The sequence below is a fragment of the Cetorhinus maximus genome, chromosome 14 (genome assembly GCF_964194155.1).
Source record: "Cetorhinus maximus chromosome 14, sCetMax3.hap1.1, whole genome shotgun sequence".
NCBI lineage: Eukaryota > Metazoa > Chordata > Chondrichthyes > Lamniformes > Cetorhinidae > Cetorhinus > Cetorhinus maximus.
Genome location: NC_135892.1, coordinates 6,669,953 through 6,685,362, shown reverse-complemented (window position 1 = coordinate 6,685,362; position 15,410 = coordinate 6,669,953). Strand labels below are relative to the sequence as shown.

At 44.0% G+C, this 15,410-nt stretch overlaps 1 protein-coding gene across 3 annotated transcripts in view; it reads right to left on the bottom strand.

The window, feature by feature from the left end:
* plcb4a (phospholipase C, beta 4a) overlaps positions 1–15,410 on the bottom strand; it is a 459,248-nt gene that overhangs the window by 322,343 nt on the left and 121,495 nt on the right. For all 3 annotated transcript variants that reach the window (XM_078556436.1, XM_078556437.1, XM_078556438.1), the window contains exon 3: positions 2,899–2,965. The gene's annotated coding sequence lies outside the window, so the exon portion shown is untranslated. The remainder of the gene's footprint in view (positions 1–2,898; positions 2,966–15,410) is intronic.

Genomic DNA, 15,410 nt, shown 5'->3' with positions numbered 1-15,410 from the left:
CATGCCTGCTGGACTAAAGGTCCTGTAACTTGGAGCACTGCCCAAACCCACTAAACCTACCCGAGATATCCTGGCTGCCCTGTGAAGAGCTTCCAATCTCAAAACGCAGCAATGTCCAACACTGAGGCGGAATTGGACCACATCTTCATTTCAGGCAGCCTCACAGCATGCAGAATAACCATGAAATGACTCACGTGGCCTCTTCCAGCCATCACCAAAATAAGTAAATCACTAACTCAACTTCTGGGCTCTTCTCTAGTTGGACTGCCAGGTGAAACTGTGCAGAGTGTGCATGACCACAGCTGGGGCTCAGAAGCAGCACTGTGTAACCTCAATGCTGTCAGAACCATCGAAAGAGGCACAGAAAGAGGCCATTCAGCCCACTGTGTCTGCGCCAGCCATAAACGGGGAAAATAGAAGCTAGCCGCCCATTTTTAATCCCACTTTCCAGCCCCTGGTCCGTAGCCTTGCAGGTTACAGCACTACAGGAGCAGGCCCAGGTACCTTTCAAAAGAGTTGAGCGTTTCAGCCTCAACCACCAATTTAGGTAGTGAATTCCAGATGCCCATCACCCTCTGGGTGAAGAAGTTTTTACACATGTCCCCTCTAATCCTTCTAGCAATCACCTTAAAGCTGTTGAGGGTACTGCACATTTCCTGCTCATTGTAGGGTAGTTTTCCAGACTCTGCAATGCTGACCCTAAGGCTTATGCAAAAAGCTTACGTCTACCGAATCCCCTCAACACTGTAATAAGTGTAACAGGGCCCTTCATTATAATGTTATAGGAAGAAGTGTACAATTCAAGGAGAATGTTACAGGGAGCAGTGTGCAGTGATTAGTAGTGTTACAGAGGGAATTGTACAACAATAGCAGTGTCACAGACAGCAGTGTACAGTGCTAGCAGCGTTAGAGACAGCAGTGCACAGTGATAGCAGTGTTACAGACAGCGGTATACAGTGATAGCAGTGTTACAGACAGCGGTATACAGTGAAAGCAGTGTTACAGACAGCGATATACAGTGATAGCAGTGTTACAGACAGCGATATACAGTGATAGCAGTGTTACAGACAGCGACATACAGTGATAGCAGTGTTACAGACAGCGGTATACAGTGAAAGCAGTGTTACAGACAGCGATATACAGTGATAGCAGTGTTACAGACAGCGAAATACAGTGATAGCAGTGTTACAGACAGCGATATACAGTGATAGCAGTGTTACAGACAGCGACATACAGTGATAGCAGTGTTACAGGCAGTGATATACAGTGATAGCAGTGTTACAGACAGCGGTATACCATGATAGCAGTGTTACAGGCAGCAATGTTTCATAAGTTATGGACATATGTTTAAAAAGGAAGCCATGTTTGTACAGAACCTTCCACAGGCCTTCCCTGTTTACTGCGTCAAAAAGTAGGATAAACAAACATTATAGAGATTCTCATTCTGTTTGCGGGACTTCTCTTGAATTTGACCTGCTGCAAAGATCAATGTCTACTGTTCCCCGACCTGCATGGAAGCCACACTGTGATTCTGGGTACACAGAGTCAATGAGGTGAGTGACAAGGGGTGTATCACGATAGCCTGCATGATGCTAAGTGGTGCATCACTGGATGCCTTACCTGTCACCAATGGCACCAAGCAAGGTTGCGTACTGGCTCCAGCTCTGTTCACCATTATACTTCTCAGCCATGTTCCAGTACACACTCAAAGATCTTGACACAGGAGTACACATTCAATTCAGGATAGATGGCAACCTCTCCAACTTGCAAAGGCTTGCACAAAGGTTACTGAACAGCTACTGAGTGAACTCTTGTTTGCGGATGACTGCACTCTCATAGTAAATATACTGGAGGACATTCAGCTGCTTGTTAATCACCTTGCTCTAGTCTCAGAACACTCTGGCCTGATAATAAGTTTGAAGCAGGCAGAGATCTTGTATCAGCCTGCCCCTGGCCACGTACTCCAAGGTCCCACAGTCACTATCAACAACACACCCCTCCATTCAGTACAGAGGCTTTGCTATCCTGCGAGCATCCTCTCAAATAACACTATGGTAGATGACAAAGTCGACCATTGCCTGGTAAAAGCAAGCTCAGTGTTTGGCAGGCTCACTCACGGACTGTGGAAAGAGTGTGGAGTTTGTCTCAGAGCAAATATCAAAGTCTACCACACAGTGGTTCTTACATCGTTTCGTTATGGGTGCACAACTTGAACAACCTACTGGCACCACACAAAAGAAGAGGAAGCATCCCACCTTCCATGTCCGAAATCTATTTGCAATATTAGGTGGCAGGACAGAATCCACCCACCCCCTCTCCAACACCGGTGTTCTTGCAGAGTGCTGTACACCTGGCATCGAGAGCACGCACATCAGAGCTCAGCTTTGCTGGGTCGGTCCTGTGGTTCGCCATGGGGCATTCACGCATTCCAAAGACAATGCTCTACAGCCAAGTGAGCACGGAAACCCGCACCACAGGACATCCCAAACTTCGATATAAAACCAATCTGAAAGCTAACCTCTGAGCAAAAACAACCTTGGACTACAGGCCCAAATGGAGAAGCCTCAGACAGCGAGTAATTTCGACATTTGGGAAGAACAGAATCAAGTGCCTTCAGGACAAGGGAGGAGTGCGGCACAACGCCAGTACCTCCGTCTGTGCCTCCCACACTGACTTCATATGCGTATTTGCAACCAGTTAAGCAAATCAAGACTTGGCCTCACCTCACGAGATGACATCAACCCAGACTACAAGCCAATCTTTATTTTGCAGAACGACCATCCCTTGGAGCAACAGGGGAATCCATCATCATCATTGAAAAGGTATTCCGCATTTCAGTATTGCTTAGCAACTGCTATCCCTTATGATAATCTGTTTAAAAAAAAAACAACTGCTTACCAAACAATGACTGTATGCCTGGATGAACGTGTTCTAATTGGTCAAATGCGTCATCCGTTGCTTTCTTCTGTAAGAGAATAAAAATAAAATATTTGCTGACTATCTCCCATGTAAGAGATTTTGTTATATATATGAAACCATGTATGTCATGACAAATCTTGTGTCTTACAGCCATCTGTAGCATCACACTTCCAAAGCAGCATATGACACTCAAGCAATAAGATAAATTTATTTTAATACAACAGTTACTAGAAGCAACTTCAAAAGTACTTCACTGGCTGCGAAGCACTGTGAAACATCCTGAGGATGTGAAAGAAGCTATATAAATGCAAGTTCTTTATTGCTTTCTTTACAACAGTGATTGGCTCCAATGCTCCAATGTTCAACCACACACACCGGCTCACACAACATCAATTAAAACCTGAACCCCAGACAAAAGCAACTTTATTTACTAGGTAGATAGAAAAAGCTATTAATCAACTGCAGAGAGTCAAGCTGAAAGCTCTACAATCAAATCACACAATATAATACACAAACTAGAGTTATAAAACCAATTATTTAAATCACTCAAACGTTTTTGTGCTAATTTTTCAGCTTTTTTAAAATCGCTTATAAGATATACACCTGAAAATTAAATAACAGGGAAAACATGTTGAAAGGTTTCTTAAGGAGTCAATGCAGCTTAAGCCAATTTTAAAGACCCCATACGAGACTGCCTCTGGCCAGGCTTTTGGAGGTGGGGGTGTGGTATTACAAGATTCTCAGTACCAGTGAGGGCGAGGGCTTTCTTGATCTGTTCCTTGCCATGAACATATTTTACTTCCATTTGTAGCTTGGGATCATTAGAAAGCTATAATCTTTACGCGCAGAAAAAACGTGATAATTTGTAGGTGTAACAAAAAATAAAACAAGCTAATGCAACTGGGGGAGCTTGTGCATTAGGACTCCGTTTATTTCAACAAAGAGGATTTCAGAAATGGAGTGAGTCTGCAGTCCAGCAAAAATCAACTCATGTGCACTGCTCAGCCTGCGAATCTAAATTCTGCTTAACTGTGCATTTTTTTGGAACCCCCTGCATAATAATTTTAATGAAGATTGTTTGGAGTTGGGTTTGTGACAACACTGCACAGAAACTGTCATTCTTTTCTCCCCAATTCCTGATTTTCTTTGTAACAGAGGTGAACTTGCTCGATTCCCACGTTGGAAGCCTCCTGGCTTTGCAGCCTCAAGAAAATGCTGATCCACCCCCAGGTCACAGGCAGCTGCTCATCCTAACTGCATCAATCATCACTCAGATTAGAATGCAGGTAGTCCGCAGCATGAGTAAATGCAAATAAACTTTACGCTATCAATAATAACAGTTATAAGACAGGCAGAACCTAATTCCATTCCATGTGTGCTCTGCCTGAAGGTAAGTCCTTGGCTCATTGTTTGCTGATGCTTCATCCTGAGTTGATTTCCTTGGCTGTTTTTGTCCGTAGTGGTTTGTCCCAAGGCAGGTCCCAAGTCTACCTCAGCCAGAACAAGAATCAAACCTACGCTGCTGACATTATTCCAAAACACACACTAGCCATCCAGCCAACTGAGCTAACCAGCTCCTTGCAGAACCTAACAACATTTAATAGTCAAAACCAGAACTCAGTATATATAGAATATCACTGGCCTGGGTTTTGTTGTCGTAATGGTGAAGATGCTGTCTATGTGCACATCATTACTGCTCTGTAAGTGGCAGCAACTCACGGAGTCCACCCATGTACAGTTAAATGTGGAAGTGCAGAAGTTGAGGTTCCTATCAGTATTTCACTTGTCCTCAAGGCGCGCTGTTAGTGTCCCTGCAGACGGCGATCAATTAGAAATCATAGAAACACACGACTTAGGAGCAGGAGTAGGTCATTCAGCTCTTCAAGCCTGCTTTACTATTCAATAAGATCATGGCTGATCTGATTGTGGTCACAATTCCACTTGCTTGTCTACCACCCCCCCAACGCCAATAACCCTTGACTCTCTTGTCAATCAAGAATCTATCCAACTCAATCAAAATCAAATCAATAGCACACAAAACCAGCCCTTTTCTGCTATAAAATCACTGTTAAACTTACCCACACCCCCACAGCTTGTCAATGAGGTGTAACCAGCAATTTAAAGTCGTAGCTACTTCTGAACAACCTCTCTGCCCTTGGAAAACTCATTTTATATTTGTGTCATGTCAGATGTTTCCACTATGATAAAAATTCCACTGGATTTAATATAATATTATCCTCATTCTTGCCTCTGCCACCTCTATTCCAACATATTTTTTTTGCTGGCCTCCCACATTCTAAGCTCCATAAAGTTAAGATCATCCAAAACTCTGAAGCATGTGTTTTAACTAGCAGCAAGTACCATTCCCCTATCACCCTCGTGCTCAATGATCGACACTGGTTCCCGGTCAAGCAACAACTTAACTTCAAAATTCTCATCCTTCTAGTCAAATCCCTCCATGGCCTTGTCCCTCTGTAGTCTCCCCCGGCCCCCCAGCTCTCCGAGGCATCCGTGCTCCTCTAATTCTAGTCTCTTGTGCATCCCCAATTTTAATTGCTCCACTGTTGATGGCCATGGCTTCAGCTGCTGAGGCCCAAAAGCTCCGGAATTCCCTCCTTAAACCCCTCTGCCTCTCTTTCTCCTCCTTTGTGAGGCTCCTTAAAACCTACCTCTTTGGCCAAGCTTTCGGTCATATGACCTAACATCTCCTTCCAGGTCTTGTACTTTGTTTTATCATGCTCCTGTGGGATGCTTCATTACCTTAAAAATGCTATACAAAAATAAGCTGTTGTAACGAATGTCTGTTTTTGAAGTTTGTTCCTGATATTTCAGCTTCTAATGTCCTGTGCCCCACTCTTTATTTCATTCTCTGCAAAATATATAAAAAGTGAAGGTGCTTTTAGCTTCCTGGTTTGCTGTCCACAAAACCCCTTGTGATTTGCTGTCTACTGTGCTCGATAACATCACCGTTGCTGGATGCCTGGAAATCCTCTTGACTTGGTGTCAGGTTCAAGCCAATGTCGGGAAGAGGGAAATCCACACCACAGAGATCTCTCCATCTTTGTCGGTAGCTTTCTTTGAGATCAGCAGCGAGTGCCACCACTTCGTCACCAACTTGATCATTTCCAGGTGTCCATAAATAAAAATCACCGATAAAGGTGGTGGTTTGGTGAGGATGAGCAAAGTCTGCACCCTCAGCAACTTTTGTAAAATGGTAGGTGAACACTTTTAGCATTAGCATCACGATGTGGCCTGTATCTTTTAGTATCCATCACATTAGTCATTCCAGCGTTAGGCGGTGGACCAGTTCTTCCAGGTTTCGGATCATCAGATGCACGTTGGGACCCTGTGGAAGTCCTGACACACGGACCTACGTGAGAAGGTTAAACTTCGGATGGACAATTCCCCTGCTCCCTGGGACCCTCCGAAAATGCCTCCAACTCCAAGTGAACATCGGAGACATATGACATTTCCATGGCACTTACTGGATAGCTACCCAGGAAACGTTAGACAGATTAATACCTAGTCTAATACCTGGGTAACTCCACAACCGAATGCCCAATCACCACTCCCCTGTGACCGACGGACCCAACTAACCCCCGACCCGATTACCCCACCTACAGCCCCCCACCGAATACTCCTGTACCATGCGACTAAACCAACCGCCCACCTACAACGCCAGACCACCCGACCAACCCCTGGCCTAACTACGCCCTGACCTGACCTGATGAAAGCCCAAAGAAACTACCCACTCATCCACTAACCCAACCTACCCACCTCACCCACCCACTTATCCAATTCACTCACTCACCCACCCGCCCGACCTACCTCACCCACTTACCCATTCACTAACATTCAAAGGCTGGACCTTTAAACTTGCTCAATGGCAGCTACAGCCATAACATTGGGCATTTCCTGCCTTCCCCCAACTCTACCGTGCTCCGGTGGAGTTCCCTGAGGGACGCTGCGCATTTCTGTGAAAGCCAGGATTGGAAGACCCCAGAGGAAACGTGCTGCAGCGCCGAGTCGGGGGGGAATATCCGAGCGCCGTGACAAGCCGACCATCATTGCCGCCGCTCGGAAGGTCCAGGCCACTGCTACGGTAAACTTGCTGCAGTGCAGTAAATGGCAAAACCACAACTGAGTTAGGAGTGCAGCATGTTTGCTGCAAACATCAGAAAATGTACAGCAGGTTCTGGACTATCGTGGAGCAATTCTGCAGCAAATATTGCATATAACCGACCGTTTGGTTCAGATGCAAATTATTGCAGCACTTTCCTCTCTAAACCATCTTATGCTGAGTCAGCTCTATTGTAAAGCCAACTTCCCACCTTTTTACAGTGGATTTGCACAATTTGCTTAAGGTGCTGTTGCTTTATTCATCTGTTTGTTCTTCACATCCCCGTCCCCAGTGCATCAATCCCTCAGTAATGCACCAAAATGCTAACCTAACATTATGTTGATTCCAAAGCTGTAGAATCTGATTTTTAATGCCCACATTGAATTTGGAACAAATTCCCCCGCTTCTGGAGTGTCTGCCAGCAATGCTGCTGATTGAGCAAATAATTATCAGTTGCCGACATGATCCTAATTCCAGCCGAGCTCTCTGATGGCCTGAAATAAAGAAATCACTCAGCATGGGAGGGTCAAGGCCACTGAAACCACTGTGTAGAGTGGAGGATTCAGAGAGAGTAGCACTAAAACGCTCAATCACTGGCTGGGTGTCTCTCTGCGCTTGTGAATGAAATGCTGCCTCACTGGCACAAGGGTTTCAGTCGGACGAATAAACAATGATGGTGACCATGACTTTATTCATTATAAGAGGTAACACAGTGGGACTGGTAATGCAGTCCCTGCACAGGGTTGCTGGCTTTTGTTTTATTCAAGCAATCCATGCAACTGGGTGCAAGTGAGCAGAGCTCACATTACAAGGAAAGGCCATCTCGTTGGCCATGCCTATCTGGCATTCCCAATGTATTGCTCATCATATGCCAGGAGGCCATGGCGGGGAGGGGGGAAATGGGGCGGGGCATAGAACTTAGTGCATCAGCATTCAGTAGACAGGTGCCGGAGGCCTGTGCAGCCTTTCCTGGAGGGGAGGTGACAGCCGGAGAGAAGCGGCGGAAGAGAAGAGGAGGCCACAGAAGCTCGTGTTCATGGGAGCTCATGATCCCAAAGCTCAAATATGTCTAGCCCTCAGCTGTGCAGTTGTCATTAAGTCACACTGAGATTTGCTGGATCATGAAGGCACCTGCTCCCTAGGAGGCGCCTGCTATGATGCATCACCTCTAATGTGTTGACACAGCGTTAGGAATGAAGAGCACAGCAAGGGAAGTGCAGTACAAACGCAATCATGAGTAAACCACGTCGAGGGACTCCAATGGAAACTGTGCTCTGCAACCTACAGCAGAGTCCTTTGTTCTGACAATAGGGCTAGAAGAGTTCTGTTGTCAAAGCCACAGCTTACTAAACTGTCACGCCCAAGGCAAAAACATGAATGAAGTTCAAAGGCATTGGGTTGAGCATTTTATAAATAGATAAGATTTATTAGCTAAGGAAATATTTATCATGAGCACAAAACTGGTCATTTCATTCATAAACAGAACAAGGCAAAACAACACTGGAAGGGCAAATAAGGGTTTTATTCAGCTAAGTATTATGCAAAATTGTAAGCATCACAAAGGATCCTTATGAGAAGCTGCAGGATAGTTATCCAAAGCAAAGTATGTAATCTATGTGCCTGAATGCCCACATACGAACATTTAAACATACGAAATAGGAGCAGAAGTAGGCCATTCGGCCCCTCGAGCCTGCTCCACCATTCAATAAGATCATGGCTCATCTGTTTCGAATTCCACATTCCCATCTACCCCCGCCGATAACCTTTGATTCCCTTGCCTAACAAGAATCTATCTACCTCCGCCTTAAAAACATTCAATGACCCCGCCTCCACAAGCATTGAGTTCCTCAGTCGCACAACCCTCAGAGAGAAAAAAAAATTCTCATCTCTGCCCTAAAAGGGCCACCCCTAATTTTAAAACAGTGCCCCCTAGTCAGGACTCACCCACGAGAGGAAACATCCTTTTCATATGCACCTTGTCAAGGCCATTTATAATCTTATATATTTCAATCAAGGCACCCCTTCTAAACTCCTGTGGAAACATACCCAGACTGTGCAGCCTTACCTCATAAGGCAGCCCGCTCATTCCAGGTATCAATCTAGTAAACCTCCTCTGAACTGCTTCCAATGCATTTACATCCTTTCTTAAATAAGGAGACCAAAACGGCACACAGTATTCGAGGTGTGGGTCTCAACAGTGCCCTGTATAACTGAAGCACAACATCCTTACTTTTATGTTCAATTCTCCTTGTAACAAGGTACAGCATACCATTAGCCTTCTGAATTACTTGCTGTACCTGCATATGGGCTTTTTGGACTCATACACAAGAACGCCTAGATCCTTCTGCACCTCCGAATTCTGCAGCTATTCAGAGTAATACTCTGCTTCTTTATTCTTCCTGCCAAAGTGAACAACTTCAGATTTCCCAACATTATACTCCACCTGCCAGATTTTTGCCCACTCACTCAACCTATCTGCACCCAACCTCCTTATGTGCTCTTCACAACATACTTTCCTAGCTATTTTTGTGTCATCTGCAAATTTAGCTACCATGTCTTCACTGCCCTCATCTAAGTCATTGGTATTAACAGTAAAAAGTTGAGGCCCCAGCACAGACCCCTGCGGGACTCCACTCATCACATCCTGCCAATCAGAAAAAAACCCATTAATGCATACTCTCTGTTTTCTGCCTGCCAGCCAGTCTTCTATTCATGCTAATATGTTGCCTTATTATTCAGTTGCCAAAGAACATAGGCAGAAACTGGTATTGGCCATTGGTGCAAAAAAGCCCTAATAAGAGAGAGAATGCTTCAGCCTGCAAAACTCACTAAGAGTCAATTCCCAAAGGTTGGGGAGGTGATTAAAAACAAGTAATCCTTGTGGTTGACATATTCATTGTTAATCGAATCCAAGCCGGTTGGTGAAGTCAAAACCAAGACACAGAGCTTTTCCTTACTGAGAGAAAGTTTATTGACTTTGTTCCGTCTCACAGCTCCCCTCTCACCTCCAATGTCCCAGGTGTCTCCTATTTATACGTGCTCGAAGTACTTAATTAAACAATACCCTTCACCTGTGTATCTTAACAATACAATTAACATACTATTAACAGTCATGATGCCTAATGCAACAGTTGTCGAATTCAGTCTTCAGAAGCACGCAGGTCCCTGTTGTACAGCAATGTGATCCCAAGTTCAATACACCAGGTATGCCACAGCTTATTGTTTCCCCTGATCCCTTCAACAGCTGAAAATGATACCCAAGTACCACTTGAGGCTGGTGTGAAGAGGCAGGCATATTCACACGACAGTCATTGGCCACTCTCACTTACTTATGCAAACATCCCATAGTTCTGGGTGCAGGAGAACCCCACTTTGTCAGCAAGAGTACATTTCACTCAGTCATACTGTACACGGTGAAGGATGGACATAGGCAGTCTTCTGATAGTCATGTGGCATCATGCTGCCAATGTTCTGTTAGGGACAATAGCATTAGAGCCTTCCTGTTTGACTTCCTTGGAATAGAGGATATTCAAATCTGTTATGGGTGAAAAGTTAGGAAGCACAGTCTAGATACTAAATAATCTTGTGGCACTATTTCAAGAAAAACTACAATGTTCTTTTGGTGCACTGGTCAGCATTTATCCCTCAACCAACATCACTAAACAGATTATCTGGTTATTTATCTCTTTTTTTGTGAGGCTTATCTGTGCACAAACTGGTTGCCTTGTTTGTTTACAAAGACCACAGTGACTACGTTCCAAGAGCAGGTCATTGGCTGTGAAACGATTTGGGACACACAGGGTAAGAAAGGTTCTATACGAATGCAAATCTGTTCTTGCTTTGGTAGGTGTGTCAGAATGCAAAGTAAAAGCTGTCAAGCTCTGCACCAACTCGTCTTTGTTACATGTTATGAAGATGGACATTTTTTCTAATATTTTGGGGAATATGATGGTATTCTGTAAAGAAGGCTGAGAGTGTGTGTGTGTGTGTGTGTGTGTAATTAAACTGCGGGAATGTTAGTAAAGACAGCTTGTCTGTGGGAACTGAGAGATGAAAGGTAAAGGTGTTAGATACATGCATTTGTCATGAGCGGCTATGGTGAAGTTGGAATTACAGGTAAATAGTTGGGTTTTAAATTTTGCATTAGGTGATAGATAAGGACTTGACTTTTCAACTGCTAAATTTCAAAGGGTAGTTTAGAAGTGACGAAGGACTTCTACAACTCACAAAGGTTTCATAAGTGAACAAGAGAAGGTTATTCATTTCTATTTGACCCAAAATGGAGGCAATAGGAAGACATGCAACATTTTTATGTTTTGGAAATGGTGAGTTCAAACAGGTGCTTAAGACAATGGAGTCTAGCATGAAAGGGAAAAATATATATTTATGGGAGATGTTTAGTTGAGTTGTGTTGGCTGTGTGGGGGAGATGTCCTGAGACTAGCTCTATGCTGAGAAAATTTGTGAATCTGAAGCAGCCATCCAGTTTCAAGTCAGATAAGTCTTTGTCTGTAGAAAGCAGTCTGTTTCTGAACCTTTCTTTCTACAATTTGCACAGTAGAGTGGAAGAGAGTGAGAAGTCATGTGGTATACCTTTTACTAAAGTGACAGCGGTTTTGCCTTGGGTAATATTACTGGATTTTTATGGTTAAAAATCTATAAGGGAGCTGTTGCTAAGTTTACTTGTGTGTTCTGACCAAGTAGTTCTTTGGGGGGAATATTTTGTAAGGCTGTTTTAACTGTGTAATTTTAATCTTGTGTGTTTAAGTATATTTTTCTTCTTGTTGATAAATCTTTAATTTTAAAATCCTAATAATATTACTGGGAATCGATGCCTCTGGGATCTGTATTTTCCCTTTGTTTTCAAAATAAAAAAAAAAGTTATGATCAGTAAGAACAAGTTTCCCTCTAGCATTTGGATTGCTCAGCAATTAACATCGGCTGCGGTCGTAAGAATGTTCCAAAGTCACTGCTCGAGGTTTCTCAATTCTGCTCACAATGCACTTTGCTTTTGGTACAGGTCGCACGCAATTGACCACCATGGCAAAATAGTGCCATAAGCCAAGGTAAAGGAGGGCAGCCAAACACCCCCAAAACTTATGCATCTAGCCTGACAGCTCTGGGGAACAGATCTCTAATGTTGGATTGTCACAGTATACAGGACTTATGGCAGCTCCCACAATAATACCTGACATTATAACATGGAGGGTGCCCAGAGTGGCATCACACATTACCCTACACATTGAGAGAGTGAGATCATTTTCATTTTTTTGTTGAACCTTGCTTTTTTGTTTTTAACTCCTTCATGGGACATAGGCTTCACTGGCCAAGGCCAGCATTCGTTGCCCATCCCAGACTGCCCTTGAACTGAGTGGCTTGTTAGGCCACCTCAGAGGGGAGTTAAGAATCAACCACATTTCTGTGCATCTGGAGTCACGTGCAGGATGGCAGATTTCCTTCCCTGAAGGACATTAGAATGCAGGAAACTACAGTTAACTTGGACTTGATGTGCTATAGTTAACCTTGTTTTTTAGACCAATCAAATGATAGTTGTCACAATCGCTGTTACTGAGACTAGCTTTACAGTCCAGGTTTTACTAATTGACTTTAAATTCTACCAGCTGCCATGATGGGATTTGAACCCATTTCCCCAGAGCTTTAGCCTGGGTCTCTGGAGTACAAGTCCAGTGACTTTATCACAATGTCACCATCTCCTCCTTAAGCTTACCTTAATGGAGCCTGAACAGGCAAACCTGTACAATTAATGATGCAATAAACCCTTGGAAAACTTCAAGGAAGTTTAGTCGCCTGGATCTCTGCTCCCATAGCTCAATGCCTAAATGCTTAGAACAGCTGCATGGCTTAGCACTGCCTCTGCTGACTTCAAGAGTGTAAAATCGGACCATACGTAAAACCAGGTGTCGAACCGATTCCAGCAGTTTTAAATTAAGTTTGTCCCATAAGGATAAGACCATAAGACATAGGAGCAGAAATTAGGCCAATCGGCCCATCGAGTCTGCTCCGCCATTCAATCATGGCTGATAAATTTCTCAACCCCATTCTCCCGCCTTCTCCCCGTAACCTTTGATCCCCTTACCAATCAAGAACCTATCTATCTCGGTCTTAAATGCACTCAATAGACAGCAACTAATGCATTTCAGGAGGATGTAGCAGGGGGCTGTACCAGTGGAACCAGTAGTCAAACAAACATGTTTAATTGCTCTTAAAAAGCTTGTAGGAGGCAATAAAAAAAAGTATTCACTACAAATTTTAAGTGTCAGCTGGGAGCCAATGGAGATATCCAATTTCTGTTGCCAGTTTCGCCTCAATTTTAACTGTTTTCTATTGGGCTTCGCAAAGTGGGCACAAAGCCAAAAGATCAACACAGAAACAAACCCCCAGATGAATTACATTTCTAAGTAGAAAGCAAATGCAGGTATCAGGATAATCTCTTACTGCAGCAAATGGTCTCTCTCTCTCTCCTCTCAAACCTACCAAATGTGCTGGTGAATTCTGAATACAAATACTTTTTAATGGGATCCATGCCAAAATAAATATATGATCACCAGCCCAAAATATTAACCAGATGTCCCCTACATTTTCCTGGACACTAAGGTGAAGGGCAGAAATGATTCTTGAGCTCAGCATTGCCTCGCTATTCTCTTTTAAATTGGCACGCTGTCAAAAACAGATATATGGCACTAAATACAATAGCAAGCAGTGATTATCATTCTGTACAAGACATTGAGTGGGTCATTATTGCAGTCCTACATACTTTTTTGGACACCCCTATAAGGGAAAGGATATTGGAGTCACGGGAAAATATAACAAGATTAGTTAGGCTGACGTCTCGGATGAGGGGGCACAGTTACACCAAAAGACTTGAAAAACTGCAAGAAGGTTAAGGGAAGATCTGATTGAAGTGCTCATCATTCCAAAACAGGTGGAGAAGGCAAAGAGCACTAAATCATTTCTACCGGTCGGAGAATTGATAACAAGAAGGTACAAGCTTAAGGTCAGTGCTAGAAGAGATTATAAATGCTTTGACTTGAAGCATGATCAAAATATGGAACACTTCACCGCAGTTATTTAAGAGGGAGTTAGATCAACAAAGGAAAATAGTAAAGGGTTCAGGGAACGAGCAAGGAAAGTGGGACTGCTGCACTCAGCCATATTTTGAAGCTAGCAGAGGAATAAAGATAATGGGCCAAAACAGCCACCTCCTGTGCTTAAATTTCTCAAATTCCATGAAAACAATTAAATCAATTAGCTTGAATAAATTTAAAAATCACCTGCATGATGATAAATGTGCCAGCTGCTCCCTTTCTATGGCTGTAACTTAGCACAGAAGTACAGGCGAAACGCCATTTGCGTGGGTAAGTGGGTTTTCTGCAGCATCGTTGGCAAAGTTACAGGGAAACACCTTCCAAGCCCGCGAGCTCTACCACCTCGAAAGGAACAGCGCCGCCTGCAAGTTCCCCTCCGAGTCACACACCATCCTGACTTGGAAATATATCGGCCGTTCCTTCACTGTCGCTGGGTCAAAATCCTGGAACTCCCTCCCTAACAGCACGGTGGGTGTACCTACACCACATGGGCTGCAGTGATTCAAGGCAGCGGCTCACCACCGCCTTCTTCAAGGGCAATTAGGGGATGGGCAACAAATGCTGGCCCAGCCAGCGATGTCCACACCCCATGAAGAAATATTAAAAAAAACAAGAGGAAGCAGTGGCAAGGAAACCCATGGCCAAGCATTCAGAAAGGGTAAGGTCTTACCTGGTCAACCTTGGTGAAGAAGTGGCCATTCCCACGATAACTGTGGAAGACCCATCTAATTGCTAAATTGCCTTGCCTTCCAAAGAGCATTTGACAAAGTTCTGCATAAGAAGCCTTCAGGGTAATTTTAACTGAACCGGCCCAGCAGGCAGCTGAAGGGATTGGGTCAGTCGCACGCTCAGGAGAGAGTTAAAAACCAGGCAGAAAATGTGAAGCTGACCCAATCCTGTCAGCTTCTCACTGGGAGGGTTAGGTTATCATAAAGCTCTATTATTCAAGGTAACAGCACTGGGGAAATCGGGGAAAGATCAGGAAATGGATAAGGCTGAAGGCAGCGGACAACAGATGTTTATTAAATGAGTTGCATAGGGGTGGGGTTTCCAGCGATCAGAGCAGAAATCATTTTTGTTTCCAATTTCCGCAAAGGATTTGGATTCGGAGTTTCAATGCAGACTGGTTAAACATGTGGCCCACACTAAACTAGGAGTAGTAGCTGGATCTGTGGTAACAGCTCAGAGACGAAATGATGAATTTGGCAAAATATGAATGTGCGCTTCCGATGCCATGGGCGCAGTGGTAAGGACCGAGGTCACCTC